Raw genomic sequence first — 24,536 nt, 5'->3', positions numbered from 1 at the left:
ATAGTATTACAAGGAGACGTAGCTCTCTGTCCCCAACGCTAACATTCCCCCTCGAAGACACCTGTGAAGGGCTATACCAGGGACATTCACAAAGCGAGCTCTCTGTCCTGATAACATTCCCCCTGAGTGCTGCTGCCCAGGGAATTAAAGGGACATTCACAAGCGGCTCTCTGTCCTATAACATTCCCCCAATCAGGCGGGGTCTCTTATACTGCCCAGGGACATTCACAATACAGTTCTCTCTGTCCTAGGAGGACACTCCACGAGATAAATGCATTGACAGAATCATGCAGAGATCCCCTCACTGCCCAGGGACATTCAACGTGACCCCACGGCTCTCTGTCCTTCCTATAGACTCCTTGTTCCCCCCTCCCAAAATCCAAGCTGCCCAAGTTCCCGGAGGCCATTCAACATGTCGTCAAAGGGAATTGCGAGTTATTCTCTCTGTCCTATAAACATTCCCCCTTGTGTCGCTGCACAGGGACATTTAAAAGCACAGACGGCTCTCTGTCCTATAACAATTCCCCCTGTCGCTGCTGGCCAGAGGACATGCCCCTTCGATCACAATGGCTCTTTGTCAGCTGGCCTATAACATATGGAGAAGGCCTCCCCCTCGTTCCACCAGGGACATTCTTGTGCCTACGGCTTCAACATCGTTTGCTCTCTGTCCTATAACAACCTCCCCTCGTAAACTGCCCAGGGACATTCTGAGGAAAGAAAAAGAGGCTCTACCACAGGTGCTCTCTGTCCTATAACATGTTATGAACTTTGGTCGAATATTCTTCATCAATGAAAATGAACTCATGAAAGTCCAGGACTCTCTGGAACAGAACATGCAAACACACTGCCCAAAGTGAGTCCCATATCCTGGTCCCCACCGGGTTGAGACTCTGTTTAGGGGCGTGAATGCCATCACATTCAGTCAAAACCACAAGCAAGGCAGGTGCCCCCTCCCCCAGAATGGGGGGTCACATGCTGCAACGTTGTCTGAATGCATCTATGCAGTGTCAATAGGACACAAGTTACTGTCATTACTGTATTACAGTATAATACAGTGACACCTTACCGTTGCACATGGTCACAGGGAAGGAGACGCTCCTTGACTCTTTATCGCTGTTCCTCTCAAATGGAACCCTGGAAAGACGAGACGGAAGAGGCCTTCATTCATCCCGTCAGGCCCGGACTTCTCACAAGAGTGTGCGACATACCTGACAGGTGAAGGTGAGGGCGGTTGATTATTATGGAATGTTGTGTGATCTGCGATGATTTGCTCTCTCGGAGTTGATGTGGGCGGGTGGCGGTGTTTGTCAACACTAGGTTGACGACGGCCAGCTCCTGTTGATGGCGAACAGACGTTGTCTTCCACCCACAGGAAGTCGTCTGGCAGTTCTGTAGAAAATACAGGAATGTGATGTCATTGGTGAGGTTATTTTTTACATGTACTGTCATACTGTACACAGTAACATCAAGCCTGTACACAGTAACATCAGCCCACCTAACATCATCAGCCTGTAGTACACAGTAACATCAAGCCTGTAGTACACAGTAACATCAAGCCTGTAGTACACAGTAACATCAAGCCTGTAGTACACAGTAACATCAAGCCTGTAGTACACAGTAACATCAAGCCTGTAGTACACAGTAACATCAAGCCTGTAGTACACAGTAACATCAAGCCTGTAGTACACAGTAACATCAAGCCTGTAGTACACATCAAGCCTGTAACATCAAGCCTGTAGTAGTACACAGTAACATCAAGCCTGTAGTACACAGTGACATCAAGCCTGTAGTACACAGTAACATCAAGCCTGTAGTACACAGTAACATCAAGCCTGTAGTACACAGTAACATCAAGCCTGTAGTACACAGTACTATAGCCATTTGTTCTGTTCACTGAGGAACGTCAACCTAATATCGTAGGACTACCTACCTTGTATTGTACTGTGATGCAGAACGACGTGCAACGATTCCATAGGTACAGTCCAGTGTAGAAAGATGAAGACATACCTGTTCTCCAGTCTAAATGTCCGTATTCTGGATGCTACCGTGTAGCGACTCAGGTTGGGCTGGCCTCTCCGCCTCCCTCATCGTCAGGCCATGGTTTATGACATGGTCCACCAAGTGTTCCTAATGTTGTCGGAAATATGTCTCTGTCTATTGCCTGGTCCCCTTCTTAGTTCTCGTCCTCCTCCTTACTCCTCTCTCTCTTCCTCTTCCTCTCGCTCTCACTGCCTCCATGTTTGTAAAGTTCTCACAAAAGAGGGTGATCTTACCTGAGGTCTATTTGTAGAGCTGAGGCTCAGACTAATTGGTGTTCTGTAGAAGTGTTTTCATGTGTGGGTGTTGCCAATTTCAGGAATGTTTTGCATTTTGAATGTGTTTCCCCAATGATTGCAAGAGATTTCATTCTTGAACGAAGTGTCTAATGTAAGAAACAGTGTGTAGTGTTTTGAAAGTGTGTTGCAGAATTGCAAACAAAGTTCAAAGCAGAAAATGTGTTTGTACTTTTGGTGCCTTTGATTAAGGCATGTCTATTACAGCACAAACTGTAATAGACATAAGGACATACTGTCCCACTCCGTCCTCTACTGTCCAGCTCCGTCCTCTACTGTCCAGCTCCGTCCTCTACTGTCCAGCTCCGTCCTCTACTGTCCCACTCCGTCCTCTACTGTCCAGCTCCGTCCTCTACTGTCCCGCTCCGTCCTCTACTGTCCAGCTCCGTCCTCTACTGTCCAGCTCCGTCCTCTACTGTCCCGCTCCGTCCTCTACAGTCCAGCTCCGTCCTCTACTGTCCAGCTCCGTCCTCCACTGTCCAGCTCCGTCCTCCACTGTCCCGCTCAGTCCTCTACTGTCCAGCTCCGTCCTCTACTGTCCAGCTCCGTCCTCCACTGTCCAGCTCCGTCCTCTACTGTCCAGCTCCGTCCTCTACTGTCCCGCTCAGTCCTCTACTGTCCAGCTCCGTCCTCTACTGTCCAGCTCCGTCCTCTACTGTCCAGCTCCGTCCTCTACTGTCCAGCTCCGTCCTCTACTGTCCCGCTCCGTCCTCTACTGTCCCGGTCCGTCCTCTACTGTCCCGCTCCGTCCTCTACTGTCCAGCTCCGTCCTCTACTGTCCAGCTCCGTCCTCTACTGTCCAGCTCCGTCCTCTACTGTCCCGCTCCGTCCTCTACTGTCCCGCTCCGTCCTCTACTGTCCCGCTCCGTCTCTACTGTCCTCTACTGTCCCGCTCCGTCCTCTACTGTCCCGCTCCGTCCTCTACTGTCCCGCTCCGTCCTCTACTGTCCAGCTCTGTCCTCTACTGTCCCGCTCCGTCCTCTACTGTCCTTCTCCGTCCTCTACTGTCCAGCTCCGTCCTCTACTGTCCGCTCCGCTCCGTCCTCTACTGTCCCGCTCCGTCCTCTACTGTCCAGCTCCGTCCTCTACTGTCCCGCTCCGTCCTCTACTGTCCCGCTCCGTCCTCTACTGTCCAGCTCCGTCCTCTACTGTCCAGCTCAGTCCTCTACTGTCCAGCTCCGTCCTCTACTGTCAGCTCCGTCCTCTACTGTCCCGCTCCGTCCTCTACTGTCCAGCTCCGTCCAGCTCCGTCCTCTACTGTCCAGCTCAGTCCTCTACTGTCCAGCTCCGTCCTCTACTGTCCAGCTCAGGTCCGTCCTCTACTGTCCAGCTCCGTCCTCTACTGTCCCGCTCCGTCCTCTACTGTCCAGCTCCGTCCTCTACTGTCCAGCTCCGTCCTCTACAGTCCAGCTCCGTCCTCTACTGTCCCGCCTCCGTACTCTACTGTCCCGCTCCGTACTCTACAGTCCAGCTCCGTCCTCTACTTTCCAGCTCCGTCCTCTACTGTCCAGCTCCGTCCTCTACTGTCCAGCTCCGTCCTCTACTGTCCCGCTCCGTCCTCTACTGTCCCGCTCCGTCCTCTACTGTCCCGCTCCGTCCTCTACAGTCCAGCTCCGTCCTCTACTTTCCAGCTCCGTCCTCTACTGTCCAGCTCCGTCCTCTACTGTCCAGCTCCGTCCTCTACAGTCCAGCTCCGTCCTCTACTGTCCAGCTCCGTCAGTTCTCTACTGTCCCGCTCCGTCCTCTACTGTCCAGCTTCGTCCTCTACTGTCCAGCTTCGTCCTCTACTGTCCCGCTCCGTCCTCTACTGTCCCGCTCCGTCCTCTACTGTCCAGCTCCGTCCTCTACTGTCCAGCTCCGTCCTCTACTTTCCAGCTCCGTCCTCTACTGTCCAGCTCCGTCCTCTACTGTCCAGCTCCGTCCTGAGTCGAGCCACTCAAGGCAATTAGATCTGAGTGGTTTTCTTTCAAGACATCCAAAAGTGATTGTTGCTATCACTCTTTGACAAAAATAAGTGTGTGTGTGTATGTGTGTGGAGAGCCATGATGTGATGTTTCTCAGCAGCTGAGTGCTGTTTCTTGGTACTTCATGACATTCTTACAATTTCGTCGGCAGGGTAACGGCGGAACTATTTAAGCGTTAATTATGTGAAGGATGGAGGAATCGGAATGTGGACCTGGACACTGTGGACGTAGCGCCACTACTACCCCCATGATGAATACTTATGTAAGCTGAGCATCGGCCCTTTCCCTCAGTCGGTCTCAATGACAACGGGCAGCAACATTCTCATCTCCTTCTTCTTCTCCTGTCTTAACTGGAGTAGGAATGTTTCCATGGAAACGGGGGATGGAGTGGGAATCATTGCGGAGTTCTGAGGATGAGAGACAAATCAGTAGTCACAACACAACTCTACACCAACAACACAAGTCTACAACACAACTCTACAACACATCTCTACAACACACCTCTACATCCACAACACAACTCTACAACACAACTCTACAACACACCTCTACATCCACAACACAACTCCACAACACAACTCTACACCAACAACACAAGTCTACATCCACAACACAACTCTACATCCACAACGCAACTCTACATCCACAACACATCTCTACAACACAACACAACTCTACAACACACCTCTACATCCACAACACAACTCTACACCAACAACACAAGTCTACATCCACAACGCAACTCTACATCCACAACACAACTCTACAACACAACTCTACAACACAACTCCTACAACACAACTCTACAACACAACACAACTCTACATCCATATCACAACTCTACATCCACAACACAACTCTACAACACAACTCTACAACACAACTCTACAACACAACTCTACAACACAACTCTACATCCACAACACAACTCTACAACACAACTCTACAACACAACTCTAAAACACACCTCTACATCCACAACACAACTCTACAACACAACTCTACAACACATCTCTACAACACACCTCTACATCCACAACACAACTCTACAGCACAACTCTACAACACACCTCTACATCCACAACACAACTCTACATCCACAACACAACTCTACAACACAACTCTACAACACAACTCTACATCAACAACACAACTCTACATCCACAACACAACTCTACAACACAACTCTACAACACAACTCTACAACACAACGCAACTCTACATCCACAAAACAACTCTACAACACAACTCTACAACACAACTCTACAACACAACTCTACAACACAACTCTACATCAACAACACAACTCTACATCCACAACACAACTCTACAACACAACTCTACAACACACCTCTACATCCACAACACAACTCTACATCCACAACACAACTCTACAACACAACTCTACATCAACAACACAACTCTACATCCACAACACAACTCTACAACACAACTCTACAACACAACTCTACAACACAACTCTACAACACAACGCAACTCTACATCCACAACACACCTCTACACCCACAACACAACTCTACAACACAACTCTACAACACAACTCTACAACACACCTCTACATCCACAACACAACTCTACAACACAACTCTACAACACAACTCTACAACACAACTCTACATCCACAACGCAACTCTACAACACACCTCTACACCCACAACACAACTCTACAACACATCTCCTACAACACAACTCTACAACACAACTCTACAACACAACTCTACAACACAACTCTACAACACAACTCTACAACACAACTCTACAACACACCTCTACATTCACAACACAACTCTACAACACAACTCTACAACACAACTCTACAACACAACTCTACAACACAACTCTACATTCACAACACAACTCTACATTCACAACACAACTCTACAACACAACTCTACAACACAACTCTACAACACAACTCTACATCCACAACACAACTCTACAACACAACTCTACATCCACAACACAACTCTACATCCACAACACAACTCTACATCCACAACACAACTCTACATCCACAACACATTTAACATTACATTTACATTTAAGTCATTTAGCAGACGCTCTTATCCAGAGCGACTTACAAATTGGTGCATACACCTTATGACATCCAGTGGAACAGCCACTTGCGTCTAAATCTTTTTTTTTTTGGGGGGTGAGAAGGATTACTTACCCTTACTTACCCTATCCTAGGTATTCCTTGAAGAGGTGGGGTTTCAGGTGTCTCCGGAAGGTGGTGATTGACTCCGCTGTCCTGGCGTCGTGAGGGAGTTTGTTCCACCATTGGGGGCCAGAGCAGCGAACAGTTTTGACTGGGCTGAGCGGGAACTGTACTTCCTCAGTGGTAGGGAGGCGAGCAGGCCAGAGGTGGATGAACGCAGTGCCCTTGTTTGGGTGTAGGGCCTGATCAGAGCCTGGAGGTACTGAGGTGCCGTTCCCCTCACAGCTCCGTAGGCAAGCACCATGGTCTTGTAGCGGATGCGAGCTTCAACTGGAAGCCAGTGGAGAGAGCGGAGGAGCGGGGTGACGTGAGAGAACTTGGGAAGGTTGAACACCAGACGGGCTGCGGCGTTCTGGATGAGTTGTAGGGGTTTAATGGCACAGGCAGGGAGCCCAGCCAACAGCGAGTTGCAGTAATCAAGACGGGAGATGACAAGTGCCTGGATTAGGACCTGCGCCGCTTCCTGTGTGAGGCAGGGTCGTACTCTGCGGATGTTGTAGAGCATGAACCTACAGGAACGGGACACCGCCTTGATGTTAGTTGAGAACGACAGGGTGTTGTCCAGGATCACGCCAAGGTTCTTAGCGCTCTGGGAGGAGGACACAATGGAGTTGTCAACCGTGATGGCGAGATCATGGAACGGGCAGTCCTTCCCCGGGAGGAAGAGGAGCTCCGTCTTGCTGAGGTTCAGCTTGAGGTGGTGATCCGTCATCCACACTGATATGTCTGCCAGACATGCAGAGATGCGATTCGCCACCTGGTCATCAGAAGGGGGAAAGGAGAAGATTAATTGTGTGTCGTCTGCATAGCAATGATAGGAGAGACCATGTGAGGTTATGACAAAGCCAAGTGACTTGGTGTATAGCGAGAATAAGAGAGGGCCTAGAACAGAGCCCTGGGGACACCAGTGGTGAGAGCGCGTGGTGAGGAGACAGATTCTCGCCACGCCACCTGGTAGGAGCGACCTGTCAGGTAGGACGCAATCCAAGCGTGGGCCGCGCCGGAGATGCCCAACTCGGAGAGGGTGGAGAGGAGGATCTGATGGTTCACAGTATCGAAGGCAGCCGATAGGTCTAGAAGGATGAGAGCAGAGGAGAGAGAGTTAGCTTTAGCAGTGCGGAGCGCCTCCGTGATACAGAGAAGAGCAGTCTCAGTTGAATGACTAGTCTTGAAACCTGACTGATTTGGATCAAGAAGGTCATTCTGAGAGAGATAGCGGTAGAGCTGGCCAAGGACGGCACGCTCAAGAGTTTTGGAGAGAAAAGAGAGAAGGGATACTGGTCTGTAGTTGTTGACATCGGAGGGATCGAGTGTAGGTTTTTTCAGAAGGGGTGCAACTCTCGCTCTCTTGAAGACGGGAGGGACGTAGCCAGCGGTCAGGGATGAGTTGATGAGCGAGGTGAGGTAAGGAGAAGGTCTCCGGAGACACTTCCTCCTGCTAGTACTACTAGAGTAGTGTGGGGAGACACTTCCTCCTGCTAGTATTACTAGAGTAGTGTGGGGAGACACTTCCTCCTGCTAGTATTACTAGAGTAGTGTGGGGAGACACTTCCTCCTGCTAGTATTACTAGAGTAGTGTGGGGAGACACTTCCTCCTGCTAGTACTACTAGAGTAGTGTGGGGAGACACTTCCTCCTGCTAGTACTACTAGAGTAGTGTGGGGAGACACTTCCTCCTGCTAGTACTACTAGAGTAGTGTGGGGAGACACTTCCTCCTGCTAGTACTACTAGAGTAGTGTGGGGAGACACTTCCTCCTGCTAGTACTACTAGAGTAGTGTGGGGAGACACTTCCTCCTGCTAGTATTACTAGAGTAGTGTGGGGAGACACTTCCTCTTGCTAGTACTACTAGAGTAGTGTGGGGCAGACACTTCCTCCTGCTAGTATTACTAGAGTAGTGTGGGGAGACACTTCCTCTTGCTAGTATTACTAGAGTAGTGTGGGGAGACACTTCCTCTTGCTAGTATTACTAGAGTAGTGTGGGGGAGACACTTCCTCCTGCTAGTACTACTAGAGTAGTGTGGGGGAGACACTTCCTCCTGCTAGTACTACTAGAGTAGTGTGGGGGAGACACTTCCTCCTGCTAGTACTACTAGAGTAGTGTGGGGAGACACTTCCTCCTGCTAGTACTACTAGAGTAGTGTGGGGAGACACTTCCTCCTGCTAGTACTACTAGAGTAGTGTGGGGAGACACTTCCTCCTGCTAGTATTACTAGAGTAGTGTGGGGAGACACTTCCTCTTGCTAGTACTACTAGAGTAGTGTGGGGCAGACACTTCCTCCTGCTAGTATTACTAGAGTAGTGTGGGGAGACACTTCCTCTTGCTAGTATTACTAGAGTAGTGTGGGGAGACACTTCCTCTTGCTAGTATTACTAGAGTAGTGTGGGGAGACACTTCCTCTTGCTAGTACTACTAGAGTAGTGTGGGGAGACACTTCCTCTTGCTAGTACTACTAGAGTAGTGTGGGGGAGACACTTCCTCCTGCTAGTATTACTAGAGTAGTGTGGGGAGACACTTCCTCCTGCTAGTACTACTAGAGTAGTGTGTAACTGTGACTGCGTTGGGCCTGTAACTGTGACTGCGTTGGGCCTGTAACTGTGACTGCGTTGGGCCTGTAACTTTAACTGCATTGGGCCTGTAACTGTGACTGTGTTGGGCCTGTAACTGTGACTGCATTGGGCCTGTAACTGTGACTGCATTGGGCCTGTAACTGTGACTGCATTGGGCCTGTAACTGTGACTGCGTTGGGCCTGTAACTTTAACTGCATTGGGCCTGTAACTGTGACTGCATTGGGCCTGTAACTGTGACTGCGTTGGGCCTGTAACTGTGACTGTGTTGGGCCTGTAACTGTGACTCCATTGGGCCTGTAACTGTGACTCCATTGGGCCTGTAACTGTGACTGTATTGGGCCTGTAACTGTGACTGTATTGGGCCTGTAACTGTGACTCCATTGGGCCTGTAACTGTGACTCCATTGGGCCTGTAACTGTGACTCCATTGGGCCTGTAACTGTGACTCCATTGGGCCTGTAACTGTGACTGCATTGGTTCTGTAACGGTGACTGCATTGGGCCTGTAACTGTGACTGCATTGGGACTGTAAATGTGACTCCATTGGGCCTGTAACTGTGACTGTATTGGGCCTGTAACTGTGACTCCATTGGGCCTGTAACTGTGACTGCATTGGGCCTGTAACGGTGACTCCATTGGGCCTGTAACTGTGACTGCATTGGGCCTGTAACTGTGACTGCATTGGGCCTGTAACTGTGACTCCATTGGGCCTGTAACTGTGACTCCATTGGGCCTGTAACTGTGACTGCATTGGGCCTGTAACTGTGACTGCATTGGGCCTGTAACTGTGACTCCATTGGGCCTGTAACTGTGACTCCATTGGGCCTGTAACTGTGACTCCATTGGGCCTGTAACTGTGACTGCATTGGGCCTGTAACTGTGACTGCATTGGGCCTGTAACTGTGACTCCATTGGGCCTGTAACTGTGACTGCATTGGTCCTGTAACGGTGACTCCATTGGGCCTGTAACTGTGACTCCATTGGGCCTGTAACTGTGACTCCATTGGGCCTGTAACTGTGACTGTATTGGGCCTGTAACTGTGACTCCATTGGGCCTGTAACTGTGACTGCATTGGGCCTGTAACGGTGACTCCATTGGGCCTGTAACTGTGACTCCATTGGGCCTGTAACTGTGACTGCATTGGGCCTGTAACTGTGACTCCATTGGGCCTGTAACTGTGACTGCATTGGGCCTGTAACTGTGACTCCATTGGGCCTGTAACTGACTCCATTAGGCCTGTAACTGTGACTCCACTGGGCCTGTAACTGTGACTCCATTGGGCCTGTAACTGTGACTCCATTGGGCCTGTAACGGTGACTCCATTGGGCCTGTAACTGTGATTGCATTGGGCCTGTAACGGTGACTCCATTGGGCCTGTAACTGTGACTGCTTTGGGCCTGTAACTGTGACTGCATTTGGCCTGTAACTGACTCCATTAGGCCTGTAACTGTGACTCCACTGGGCCTGTAACTGTGACTCCATTGGGCCTGTAACTGTGACTCCATTGGGCCTGTAACGGTGACTCCATTGGGCCTGTAACTGTGACTGCTTTGGGCCTGTAACTGTGACTCCACTGGGCCTGTAACTGTGACTCCACTGGGCCTGTAACTGTGACTGCATTGGGCCTGTAACTGTGACTGCATTGGGCCTGTAACTGTGACTCCATTGGGCCTGTAACGGTGACTCCATTGGGCCTGTAACTGTGACTCCATTGGGCCTGTAACTGTGACTGCATTGGGCCTGTAACTGTGACTCCATTGGGCCTGTAACTGTGACTGCATTGGGCCTGTAACTGTGACTGCATTGGGCCTGTAACTGTGACTCCATTGGGCCTGTAACTGTGACTGCATTGGGCCTGTAACTGTGACTCCATTGGGCCTGTAACTGTGACTCCATTGGGCCTGTAACGGTGACTCCATTGGGCCTGTAACTGTGACTGCTTTGGGCCTGTAACTGTGACTCCACTGGGCCTGTAACTGTGACTCCACTGGGCCTGTAACTGTGACTCCATTGGGCTTGTAACTGTGACTCCACTGGGCCTGTAACTGTGACTCCATTAGGCCTGTAACTGTGACTCCATTAGGCCTGTAACTGTGACTGCATTGGGCCTGTAACTGTGACTCCGTTGGGCCTGTAACGGTGACTCCATTGGGCCTGTAACTGTGACTGCTTTGGGCCTGTAACTGTGACTGCATTTGGCCTGTAACTGACTCCATTAGGCCTGTAACTGTGACTCCATTGGGCCTGTAACGGTGACTCCACTGGGCCTGTAACTGTGACTCCATTGGGCCTGTAACTGTGACTGCATTGGGCCTGTAACTGTGACTGCATTTGGCCTGTAACTGTGACTCCATTGGGCCTGTAACTGTGACTCCATTGGGCCTGTAACTGTGACTGCATTGGGCCTGTAACTGTGACTGCATTGGGCCTGTAACTGTGACTCCATTGGGCCTGTAACTGTGACTCCATTGGGCCTGTAACTGTGACTGCATTGGGCCTGTAACTGTGACTCCATTGGGCCTGTAACTGTGACTCCATTGGGCCTGTAACTGTGACTCCATTGGGCCTGTAACGGTGACTCCATTGGGCCTGTAACTGTGACTGCTTTGGGCCTGTAACTGTGACTCCACTGGGCCTGTAACTGTGACTCCATTGGGCCTGTAACTGTGACTCCATTGGGCCTGTAACGGTGACTCCATTGGGCCTGTAACTGTGACTGCTTTGGGCCTGTAACTGTGACTCCACTGGGCCTGTAACTGTGACTCCACTGGGCCTGTAACTGTGACTCCATTGGGCCTGTAACTGTGACTCCACTGGGCCTGTAACTGTGACTCCATTGGGCCTGTAACTGTGACTCCATTAGGCCTGTAACTGTGACTGCATTGGGCCTGTAACTGTGACTCCATTGGGCCTGTAACGGTGACTCCATTGGGCCTGTAACTGTGACTGCTTTGGGCCTGTAACTGTGACTGCATTTGGCCTGTAACTGTGACTCCATTAGGCCTGTAACTGTGACTCCATTGGGCCTGTAACTGTGACTCCATTGGGCCTGTAACTGTGACTGCATTGGGCCTGTAACTGTGACTGCATTGGGCCTGTAACTGTGACTCCATTGGGCCTGTAACTGTGATTGCATTGGGCCTGTAACTGTGACTCCATTGGGCCTGTAACTGTGACTCCATTGGGCCTGTAACTGTGATTGCATTGGGCCTGTAACTGTGATTGCATTGGGCCTGTAACTGTGATTGCATTGGGCCTGTAACTGTGACTCCATTGGGCCTGTAACTGTGACTCCATTGGGCCTGTAACTGTGATTGCATTGGGCCTGTAACTGTGACTGTATAAACCTGAACGGCTTTCACGACTTCACTTCCATTTCATTGCTGTTTGGGAGAGAGACTTCTCTCATTGTATCTGGTCAAGTTGTTGACAATGTGGCTTTTAATTTCAATTTCCGAATGGGCCGGCATCTGACAACACGCAATGAGATAGAATCCAATAATGAGTATCTTCATAAGGTAGCTATGCTGCTTAGCCAATAACACGTGTTTATAAGGTAGCTACGCTGCTTAGCCAATAACATGTGTTTATAAAGACACACTGCTTAGCCAATAACACGTGTTTATAAGGTAGCTATGCTGCTTAGCCAATAACACGTGTTTATAAGGTAGCTACGCTGCTTAGCCAATAACACGTGTTTATAAGGTAGCTACGCTGCTTAGCCAATAGCCAGTGTTTATAAAGACACACTGCTTAGCCCATGAAATAACATGTCTTTAAAACATGGAGAGACTGGGTGAAACTGTAACCTTTCTATTGTGTTGAGTAGCACCTAGAGCTCCTCTCCTGCAGGGTAAATATCTCTCCTGCAGGGTAAATATCTCTCCTGCAGGGTAAATATCTCTCCTGCAGGGTAAATATCTCTCCTGCAGGGTACATATCTCTCCTGCAGGGTAAATATCTCTCCTGCAGGGTACATATCTCTCCTGCAGGGTAAATATCTCTCCTGCAGGGTAAATATCTCTCCTGCAGGGTAAATATCTCTCCTGCAGGGTAAATATCTCTCCTGCAGGGTAAATATCTCTCCTGCAGGGTAAATATCTCTCCTGCAGGCTAAATATCTCTCCTGCAGGGTAAATATCTCTCCTGCAGGGTAAATATCTCTCCTGCAGGGTACATATCTCTCCTGCAGGGTAAATATCTCTCCTGCAGGGTACATATCTCTCCTGCAGGGTAAATATATCTCCTGCAGGGTAAATATCTCTCCTGCAGGGTAAATATCTCTCCTGCAGGGTAAATATCTCTCCTGCAGGGTAAATATCTCTCCTGCAGGGTAAATATCTCTCCTGCAGGCTAAATATCTCTCCTGCAGGGTAAATATCTCTCCTGCAGGGTAAATATCTCTCCTGCAGGGTAAATATCTCTCCTGCAGGGTAAATATCTCTCCTGCAGGGTAAATATCTCTCCTGCAGGGTACATATCTCTCCTGCAGGGTAAATATCTCTCCTGCAGGGTAAATATCTCTCCTGCAGGGTAAATATCTCTCCTGCAGGGTAAATATCTCTCCTGCAGGGTACATATCTCTCCTGCAGGGTAAATATCTCTCCTGCAGGGTACATATCTCTCCTGCAGGGTAAATATCTCTCCTGCAGGGTAAATATCTCTCCTGCAGGGTAAATATCTCTCCTGCAGGGTAAATATCTCTCCTGCAGGGTAAATATCTCTCCTGCAGGGTAAATATCTCTCCTGCAGGGTAAATATCTCTCCTGCAGGCTAAATATCTCTCCTGCAGGGTAAATATCTCTCCTGCAGGGTAAATATCTCTCCTGCAGGGTACATATCTCTCCTGCAGGGTAAATATCTCTCCTGCAGGGTACATATCTCTCCTGCAGGGTAAATATATCTCCTGCAGGGTAAATATCTCTCCTGCAGGGTAAATATCTCTCCTGCAGGGTAAATATCTCTCCTGCAGGGTAAATATCTCTCCTGCAGGGTAAATATCTCTCCTGCAGGGTAAATATCTCTCCTGCAGGCTAAATATCTCTCCTGCAGGGTAAATCTCTCTCCTGCAGGGTAAATATCTCTCCTGCAGGGTAAATATCTCTCCTGCAGGGTAAATATCTCTCCTGCAGGGTAAATATCTCTCCTGCAGGGTAAATATCTCTCCTGCAGGGTACATATCTCTCCTGCAGGGTACATATCTCTCCTGCAGGGTAAATATCTCTCCTGCAGGGTAAATATCTCTCCTGCAGGGTAAATATCTCTCCTGCAGGGTAAATATCTCTCCTGCAGGGTAAATATCTCTCCTGCAGGGTAAATATCTCTCCTGCAGGGTAAATATCTCTCCTGCAGGGTAAATATCTCTCCTGCAGGCTAAATATCTCTCCTGCAGGCTAAATATCTCTCCTGCAGGGTAAATATCTCTCCTGCAGGCTAAATATCTCTCCTGCAGGCTACATATCTCTCCTGCAGGGTAAATATCTCTCCTGCAGGCTAAATATCTCTCCTGCAGGGTAAATATCTCTCCTGCAGGGTACATATCTCTCCTGCAGGGTAAATATCTCTCCTGCAGGCTAAATATCTCTCCTGCAGGGTAAATATCTCTCCTGCAGGGTAAATATCTCTCCTGCAGGGTAAATATCTCTCCTGCAGGGTAAATATCTCTCCTGCAGGGTAAATATCTCTCCTGCAGGGTAAATATCTATCCTGCAGGGTAAATATCTCTCCTGCAGGGTAAATATATATCCTGCAGGGTAAATATCTCTCCTGCAGGGTAAATATATATCCTGCAGGGTAAATATCTCTCCTGCAGGGTAAATATCTCTCCTGCAGGGTAAATATCTCTCCTGCAGGGTAAATATCTCTGTAGCACCAGGCAACACATTAAAGCCCTCAGACACATAATCGCCCAATGAGTCACAACCCAACCAGCCGGTGGAGAGGGGGAGGAAGGGGAGACGGGGAGGTGCAAATAGCTCCAGTTCTTTATTTAATCAAGCTGCCTTATCTATGGTATTACACATCTGAGCTAGGAAGTGTGTGTGTGTGTGTCTATGCTATAGACCAGTTCTGCCTCTTGTCTTGATCTTCCAGTAACTTTGAAGTAAAAGATCATTGTGTTTTCATTTTGACTGAAGTAGAAATCACCCTGTTTGAACATATTGTAGTTCCCCCTCACGTTAGGAGAGTTAGGGTGTGTGTAGTGTAATTTCCCCACATTATATGTGGGGAAATTGGCCAATTATATAGCCAAAGGCCTGATAGACGTCACTACATATCAACCAGGGTATATTTAGGCTCCACAGAAAGCTGATGACGGGGTGGATCTGACGGGGCGATTCTCTCCTACGCTTTTTACGCTTTTGAAACTAAAGACTGTCACTTTCAAAACAAGCCACATTTCTTTACCAGTGTCTCACAGCTAATCTGGGTTAGAAAGGAAAGCCCATCGTTTCATAATCTGCTGTCCGTATGAACAGACAGACAGAGACAGATCGAGATAGACTCAGTTCTAGGAAGCGACTCTGAGGTTGCATGGCAACGTGGCCTACCACCATATCTGTCGTTGTTCACATTCAAACAGACCTCACTTCCCTTCGTTAGTTGTGTTTAGAGGAAACCAATCTCTCCAGGCTTCCCTCCACTCACCACACACTGTAAACTGTTCAAAACAACTTCTGAGACTTGGTTTGTGTCTGGGCTGGAGAAAAGCCCCGTCTCTCCTTGTGTCTGGGCTTGAGAAAAGCCCCGTCTCTCCTTGTGTCTGGGCTGAGAAAAGCCCCGTCTCTCCTTGTGTCTGGGCTGGAGAAAAGCCCCGTCTCTCCTTGTGTCTGGGCTGGAGAAAAGCCCCGTCTCTCCTTGTGTCTGGGCTGGAGAAAAGCCCCGTCTCTCCTTGTGTCTGGGCTGGAGAAAAGCCCTGTCTCTCCTTGTGTCTGGGCTGGAGAAAAGCCCCGTCTCTCCTTGTGTCTTCTTACCAAATTACCATAAGACAGACCACGTATTTGTATAATATAACTTTAGTCCGTCCCCTCGCCCCTACCCGGGCTCGAACCAGGGACCCTCTGCATACAGACAACGGTCACCCCACGAACCATCATTACCCATCGCTCCACAAAAGCCGCGGCCCTTGCAGAGTGAGTGACGTCACCCGATTGAAACGCTATTAGCGGGCACCACCGCTAACTAGCTAGCCATTTCACATCGGGTACATATTCAACCAGCACACCCCAACTGACAAACAAACAAACCAACACAAGGGTAAAGTCTTCTCATGCTTTGTTGATTTCTAAAAATCTTTTGACTCAATTTGGCACGAGGGTCTGCTATACAAATCCATGTACACAAACAACAAGTCTGCGGTTAAAATTGGCAAAGAGCACACATTTCTTTCCTCAGGACCGTAGGGTGAGACAGGGATGCAGCATGAGCCCCACCCTCTTCAACATATATATCAACAAATTGGTGAGGGCACTAGAAGTCTGCAGCACCCGGCCTCACCCTACTAGAATCTGAAGTCTACTGTGTGCTGATGATCTGGTGCTTCTGTCATCAACCAAGGAGGGCCTACAGCAGCACCTAGATATTCTGCACAGATTCTGTCAGACCTGGGCCCAACAGTAAATCTCAATAAGACAAAATAATGGTGTTCCATTCATTTGCCATGACCACAAATACAAATTCCATCTAGACAACGCTGTCCTAGAGCACACAAAAACGATACATACCTCTGCTTAAAAATCAACACCTGTGAACGATCTGAGAGATAAGGCAAGAAAGGCCTTCTATGCCATCAAAGGAACATAAACCTCAACATCCAAATTAGGATCTGGCAAAAATGATTTAATCAAATATATAACCCATTGCCCCATTAATTTGAGAATATTGCATGCAGAATTCTGCAAACATATACTTTATGTACAATGTAAAACACCAAATTAGAGCAGAATTAGGTATATACCCGCTGGTTATCAACATCCGGAAAACAGCTGTAAAACAACCAGGAAGTAACACATTCCACCACAAAGCCCTCATCTACAGAGAGACGAGATAAGAGAGTCCCCTGAGCCAGCTGGTTTTGGGGCTCTGTTCTAAAACACAACAAAGCCCTCATCTACAGAGAGACGAGAGAAGAGAGTCCCCTGAGCCAGCTGGTTTTGGGGCTCTGTTCACAAACACAAACAAACCCAGAGAGCCCCAGGAAAGCAATACAATTAGACCCAACCAATCAGACCAAACTATGAGAAAACTAAAATATATCTATTTGACAAATCAAACAACAAAACAAAGCAAACGAGACAATAAACAACAGACAATAAACAACATAGACAATAAACAACATAGACAATAAACAACATAGACAATAAACAACATAGACAATAAACAACATAGACAATAAACAACATAGACAATAAACAACATAAACAACAGACAATAAACAACATAGACAATAAACAACATAGACAATAAACAACAGACAATAAACAATAGACAATAAACAACATAGACAATAAACAACATAGACAATAAACAACATAGACAATAAACAACATAGACAATAAACAACATAGACAATAAACAACATAGACAATAAACAACAATAAACAACATAGACAATAAACAACATAGACAATAAACAACATAGACAATAAACAAGACAATAAACAACATAGACAATAAACAACATAGACAATAAACAATATAGACAATAAACAACATAGACAATAAACAACATAGACAATAAACAACATAGACAATAAACAACATAGACAATAAACAACATAGACAATAAACAACATAGACAATAAACAACATAGACAATAAACAACATAGACAATAAACAACATAGACAATAAACAACATAGGACAATAAACAACATAGACAATAAACAACATAGACAATAAACAACATAGACAATAAACAACATAGGACAATAAACAACATAGACAATAAACAACAATAAACAACATAGACAATAAACAACATAGACAATAAACAACATAGACAATAAACAACAGACAATAAACAACATAGACAAACATAGACAATAAACAACATAGACAATAAACAACATAGACAATAAACAACATAGACAATAAACAACATAGACAATAAACAACATAGACAATAAACAACATAGACAATAAACAACATAGACAATAAACAACATAGACAATAAACAACATAGACAATAAACAACAATAAACAACATAGACAATAAACAACATAGACAATAAACAACATAGACAATAAACAACATAGACAATAAACAACATAGACAATAAACAACATAGACAATAAACAACATAGACAATAAACAACATAGACAATAAACAACATAGACAATAAACAACATAGGACAATAAAAAAACATAGACAATAAACAACATAGACAATAAACAACATAGACAATAAACAACATAGACAATAAACAACAGACAATAAACAACATAGACAATAAACAACATAGACAATAAACAACATAGACAATAAACAACATAGACAATAAACAACAGACAATAAACAACATAGACAATAAACAACATAGACAATAAACAACATAGACAATAAACAACATAGACAATAAACAACATAGACAATAAACAACATAGACAATAAACAACATAGGACAATAAACAACATAGGACAATAAACAACATAGGACAATAAACAACATAGACAATAAACAACATAGGACAATAAACAACATAGACAATAAACAACATAGACAATAAACAACAGACAATAAACAACATAGACAATAAACAACATAGGACAATAAACAACATAGGACAATAAACAACATAGACAATAAACAACATAGACAATAAACAACATAGACAATAAACAACATAGACAATAAACAACATAGACAATAAACAACATAAACAACATAGACAATAAACAACATAGACAATAAACAACATAGACAATAAACAACATAGACAATAAACAACATAGACAATAAACAACATAGACAATAAACAACATAGACAATAAACAACATAGACAATAAACAACAGACAATAAACAACATAGACAATAAACAACATAGACAATAAACAACATAGACAATAAACAACATAGACAATAAACAACATAGACAATAAACAACATAGACAATAAACAACATAGACAATAAACAACATAGACAATAAACAACATAGACAATAAACAACATAGGACAATAAACAACATAGACAATAAACAACATAGACAATAAACAACATAGACAATAAACAACATAGACAATAAACAACATAGGACAATAAACAACATAGACAATAAACAACATAGACAATAAACAACATAGACAATAAACAACATAGACAATAAACAAACATAGACAATAAACAACATAGACAATAAACAACATAGACAATAAACAACATAGACAATAAACAACATAGACAATAAACAACATAGACAATAAACAATAAACAACATAGACAATAAACAACATAGACAATAAACAACATAGACAATAAACAACATAGACAATAAACAACAATAAACAACATAGACAATAAAATAAACAACATAGACAATAAACAACATAGACAATAAACAACATAGACAATAAACAACATAGGACAATAAACAACATAAACAACATAGACAATAAACAACATAGACAATAAACAACATAGACAATAAACAACAATAAACAACATAGACAATAAACAACATAGACAATAAACAACATAGACAATAAACAACAGACAATAAACAACATAGACAATAAACAACATAGACAATAAACAACATAGACAATAAACAACATAGACAATAAACAACATAGACAATAAACAACATAGACAATAAACAACATAGACAATAAACAACATAGGACAATAAACAACATAGACAATAAACAACATAGGACAATAAACAACATAGACAATAAACAACATAGACAATAAACAACATAGACAATAAACAACATAGACAATAAACAACATAGACAATAAACAACATAAACAACACAGACAATAAACAACAATAAACAGACAATAAACAACATAGACAAACAACATAGACAATAAACAACATAGTAAACAACTTAAACAACATAGACAATAAACAACAGACAATAAACAACATAGACAATAAACAACATAGACAATAAACAACATAGACAATAAACATAGACAATAAACAACATAGACAATAAACAACAGACAATAAACAACATAGGACAATAAACAACAGACAATAAACAACATAGACAATAAACAACATAGACAATAAACAACAGACAATAAACAACATAGGACAATAAAAAACAGACAATAAACAACATAGACAATAAACAACATAGACAATAAACAACATAGACAATAAACAACATAGACAATAAACAACAAACAATAAACAACCAATAAACAAATATAGGACAATAAACAACATAGACAATAAACACATAGACAATAAACAACATAGGACAATAAACAACATAGACAATAAACAACATAGACAATAAACAACATAGACAATAAACAACATAGACAATAAACAACATAGACAATAAACAACATAGACAATAAACAACATAGACAATAAACAACATAGACAATAAACAACACAGGACAATAAACAACATAGGACAATAAACAACATAGGACAATAAACAACATAGACAATATAAAACAACATAGACAATAAACAACATAGACAATAAACAACACAATAAACAACACAGACAATAAACAAGACAATAAACAACATAGACAATAAACAACATAGACAATAAACAACATAGACAATAAACAACACAGACAATAAAACAAGACAATAAACAACATAGACAATAAACAACATAGACAATAAACAACATAGACAATAAACAACATAGACAATAAACAACATAGACAATAAACAACATAGACAATAAACAACATAGACAATAAACAACAGACAATAAACAACATAGACAATAAACAACATAGGACAATAAACAACATAGACAATAAACAACATAGACAATAAACAACATAGACAATAAACAACATAGACAATAAACAACATAGACAATAAACAACATAGACAATAAACAACACAGACAATAAACAACACAGACAATAAACAACAGACAATAAACAACAGACAATAAACAACATAGACAATAAACAACATAGACAATAAACAACATAGACAATAAACAACATAGACAATAAACAACATAGACAATAAACAACATAGGACAATAAACAACATAGGACAATAAACAACACAGACAATAAACAACACAGACAATAAACAACAGCAATAAACAATAAAATAAACAACAGACAATAAACAACATAGACAATAAACAACATAGACAATAAACAACATAGACAATAAACAACATAGACAATAAACAACATAGACAATAAACAACATAGACAATAAACAACATAGACAATAAACAACATAGACAATAAACAACATAGACAATAAACAACATAGACAATAAACAACATAGACAATAAACAACATAGACAATAAACAACATAAACAACATAGACAATAAACAACATAGGACAATAAACAACATAGACAATAAACAACATAGACAATAAACAACATAGACAATAAACAACATAGACAATAAACAACATAGACAATAAACAACATAGACAATAAACAACAGACAATAAACAACATAGACAATAAACAACATAGACAATAAACAACATAGACAATAAACAACATAGACAATAAACAACATAGACAATAAACAACATAGACAATAAACAACATAGACAATAAACAACATAGACAATAAACAACATAGACAATAAACAACATAGACAATAAACAACATAGACAATAAACAACATAGACAATAAACAACATAGACAATAAACAACATAGACAATAAACAACATAGGACAATAAACAACATAGACAATAAACAACATAGACAATAAACAACATAGACAATAAACAACATAGACAATAAACAACATAGACAATAAACAACATAGACAATAAACAACATAGACAATAAACAACATAGACAATAAACAACATAGACAATAAACAACATAGACAATAAACAACATAGACAATAAACAACATAGACAATAAACAACATAGACAATAAACAACATAGACAATAAACAACATAGACAATAAACAACATAGACAATAAACAACATAGACAATAAACAACAGACAATAAACAACACAGACAATAAACAACATAGACAATAAACAACATAGACAATAAACAACATAGACAATAAACAACATAGACAATAAACAACATAGACAATAAACAACATAGACAATAAACAACATAGACAATAAACAACATAGACAATAAACAACATAGACAATAAACAACATAGACAATAAACAACATAGACAATAAACAACATAGACAATAAACAACATAGACAATAAACAACATAGACAATAAACAACATAGACAATAAACAACATAGACAATAAACAACATAGACAATAAACAACATAGACAATAAACAACATAGACAATAAACAACATAGACAATAAACAACATAGACAATAAACAACATAGACAATAAACAACATAGACAATAAACAACATAGACAATAAACAACATAGACAATAAACAACATAGACAATAAACAACATAGACAATAAACAACAGACAATAAACAACATAGACAATAAACACAGACAATAAACAACACAGACAATAAACAACATAGACAGACAATAAACAACATAGACAATAAACAACATAGACAATAAACAACATAGACAATAAACAACATAGACAATAAACAACATAGACAATAAACAACATAGACAATAAACAACATAGACAATAAACAACATAGACAATAAACAACATAGACAATAAACAACATAGACAATAAACAACATAGACAATAAACAACATAGACAATAAACAACAATAAACAACATAGACAATAAACAACATAGACAATAAACAACATAGACAATAAACAACATAGACAATAAACAACATAGACAATAAACAACATAGACAATAAACAACATAGACAATAAACAACATAGACAATAAACAACATAGACAATAAACAACATAGACAATAAACAACATAGACAATAAACAACATAGACAATAAACAACATAGACAATAAACAACATAGGACAATAAACAACATAGACAATAAACAACATAGACAATAAACAACATAGACAATAAACAACAATAAACAGACAATAAACAACATAGACAATAAACAACATAGACAATAAACAACAACAGACAATAAACAACATAGACAATAAACAACATAGACAATAAACAACATAGACAATAAACAACATAGACAATAAACAACAGACAATAAACAACATAGACAATAAACAACAGACAATAAACAACAGACAATAAACAACATAGACAATAAACAACATAGACAATAAACAACATAGACAATAAACAACATAGACAATAAACAACATAGACAATAAACAACATAGACAATAAACAACAGACAATAAACAACATAGACAATAAACAACATAGACAATAAACAACATAGACAATAAACAACAACAATAAACAACAGACAATAAACAACATAGACAATAAACAACATAGACAATAAACAACATAGACAATAAACAACATAGACAATAAACAAAACAACAGACAATAAACAACATAAACAACATAGGACAATAAACAACATAGACAATAAACAACATAGGACAATAAACAACATAGACAATAAACAACATAGACAATAAACAACAGACAATAAACAACATAGACAATAAACAACATAAACAACATAGACAATAAACAACATAGACAATAAACAACATAGACAATAAACAACATAGACAATAAACAACATAGACAATAAACAACATAGACAATAAACAACATAGACAATAAACAACATAGACAATAAACAACATAGACAATAAACAACATAGACAATAAACAACATAGACAATAAACAACATAGACAATAAACAACATAGACAATAAACAACATAGACAATAAACAACATAGACAATAAACAACATAGGACAATAAACAACATAGGACAATAAACAACATAGGACAATAAACAACATAGACAATAAACAACATAGGACAATAAACAACATAGGACAATAAACAACATAGGACAATAAACAACATAGACAATAAACAACATAGACAATAAACAACAGACAATAAACAACATAGACAATAAACAACATAGACAATAAACAACATAGACAATAAACAACATAGACAATAAACAACATAGACAATAAACAACATAGACAATAAACAACATAGACAATAAACAACATAGACAATAATGTAATATTTCAATAAACAACAGACAATAATGTAATATTTCATATGCATTATTTAAAAACGTTTGTGAGTGTAATGTTTACTGATTGTTTATTTATTTAATTTTCTTAGGCAATATGAAAATATGTTTCCCATGCCAATA

The sequence above is a fragment of the Oncorhynchus keta genome, chromosome 24 (assembly GCF_023373465.1).
Source record: "Oncorhynchus keta strain PuntledgeMale-10-30-2019 chromosome 24, Oket_V2, whole genome shotgun sequence".
In the NCBI taxonomy this organism is placed as follows: domain Eukaryota; kingdom Metazoa; phylum Chordata; class Actinopteri; order Salmoniformes; family Salmonidae; genus Oncorhynchus; species Oncorhynchus keta.
The sequence above is the reverse complement of the archived record's forward strand: the minus strand, read 5'-3'. Positions refer to the sequence as shown.